This window comes from Crocuta crocuta, unplaced genomic scaffold (genome assembly GCF_008692635.1).
Source record: "Crocuta crocuta isolate KB4526 unplaced genomic scaffold, BGI_CrCroc_1.0 scaffold441, whole genome shotgun sequence".
In the NCBI taxonomy this organism is placed as follows: Eukaryota; Metazoa; Chordata; class Mammalia; order Carnivora; family Hyaenidae; genus Crocuta; species Crocuta crocuta.
The window spans coordinates 336,463-338,779 of record NW_027527822.1 but is presented as its reverse complement, the minus strand read 5'-3'; positions in this window follow the sequence as shown (position 1 = coordinate 338,779).

Genomic DNA, 2,317 nt, shown 5'->3' with positions numbered 1-2,317 from the left:
GCCTTTTATGCCCATGACTACTTTATTCCATAAGTGGAAGCCTGTACCTCCCACTCCCCTTCACTATTTTGCTCAATGCACACACCCCCATATTCCCTCAGGGAACAATCAGTTTGTTTTTTGTACTCCTAGGTCTGATTCTAATTTTATATTTTGTTCACTGGGATTTTTTAAATTCCACAAATAAGTGAAATCATGTGGTATTTGTTTTTCTCAGTTTGATTTTTTACTTAGCAGAATACCCACTAGGTCTATCCATGTTGTCTTAAATGGCATGATCTCTTCCTCTTTATGGCTGAGGAATAATCCACTTAAAATAAATTCTTAAAAATAAAATATTACATTTAAAAATAAAATCTTTAAAAACTAGACACAAAGATCAATGGGACAGAATAGAGGGTCCAGAAATAAACCCACAATTATATGGTCAATTGATTTATGACAAAGGGGGCAAGAATATACGATGAATAAAACATAGTCTTTTCAGCAAATAGTGTTGGGAAAACAATAGCTACATGCAAAAAGAGTACAACTGGATCACTTTTTGAAATCATACACAAAAATAAACTCAGAATGGATCAAAGGCCTAAATGTGAGACCTGAAACTATACAAATCCTAGAAGAAGACACAGGCAGTAATTTCTTTGAAATAGGCCAATGCAACATTTTTCTAGATACGTCTCCTAAGGCAAGGGAAGCAAAAGTAAAATTAAACTTTTGGGACCACACTAAAATAAACAGCTTTTGCACAATGAAGGAAATCATTAAATAAAATGAAAAGGCAGCCCACTGGATGGGAGAAGATATTTGCAAATCATACATTTGACAAAGTGTTAATCCATAATATATAAAAAACTTACGCAATTTAATGTCAAAAAACAAACAACCCAATTTTTAAAAATTAGCAGACTTGAGCAGACATTTTTCTAAAACAGATACACTGATAGTTGACAGGTCATGAGAATATTTTCAACATCACTAGCATCAGGAAAACCAAATCAAAGCCACAATGAGATATCACCTCACATCTGTCAGCTTGATTATTATTATAAAGACAAAAATAACAATAATTGGTGAGGATGTGGAGAAAAAGGAACTTTCATACACTGTTGGTAAGAATATAAATTGGTGTAGAATGGAGGTTTCTCAAAAATTAAAACAAAAACAGGACTACCATATGATCCAACAATTCCAGTTCTAGGTTTTCACCCAAAGAAAGTTAAAGCACCAAATTGAACCCTTATGTTCATTGCATTATTATTTACAATATCCAAGATATGGAAGCAACCTAAACCCCATTGACAAATGAATGGGTAAAGATGTGATATATATATATATATACATGTATATATACATATATATGTCAATAATATTTCAATTTAAAAAAGAAAAAGAAAAGGAACAATATAAAAATACCTAATAGAATAGATTATTACCACAATTGCCCTCCCCATGGGTTCCTAGATTCATTATAATAAGTCGCAGAAAATGGAGCTCACCCAGATGGGGAGCTGAGTCCTGCCTTATCTTGGGGGAAATGAAACAAGCCCATAGAGAGTTATTAAAGATGCTGATTCAAACTTTTATTCTGGATAGTGGATTCACAATCCCTGACAGTAAAGCATCTGAGCTCTTGAAGCATTATCATTCCCATGGTGATGCTCATGGGCCGTGCTTTGTTGGAATATATATTGGTGAAAAAGACTCTCAATAAGAAAGACACAGAGCTAGCTATAGAATGTGGAGTTCCCATACCTCTCCCTGGACCAGAGATCAGCATTCTCACCTTTTTAAAAAATTATATTTAGTTAGTTAGTTATAATTGCTTAAAACATTGTATTTACTTAAGGTATACAACATGATGGGGAGAGCTTGGGAAGATGGCAGAGTAGGAGGACCCTGACCTTAGTACATCCCATGTTTTCAACTAGATATCATCCACATTTAAGTCAATAAACCAGAACGGGATCCCAAGACTGACAGAATAAACTCCACAACTAAATACAGAGATATAGAATCTGAAAGATTAGGAAAGGGGGCGCCTTGGGTGACTTAGTTGGTAAGTAGTCAACTCAACTTAGGCTCAGGTCCTGATCTCACAGTTCCTGAGATCAAGCTCCATGTAGGGCTCTGCAGAGCCTGCTTGGGATTCTCTCTCCTTCTCTCTCTCTGCCCTTCTCCACTTATGCTCTAGCTCTCTCAAAATAAATAAACTTAAGAAAAATAAAATCTTAAACAATATATATTCTTGAAAGGTTAGGAAGGTCAGATAGCCAAAGGGAGGTTGCCTATAGGAGAGAGCATGGGAGCTGTGCAT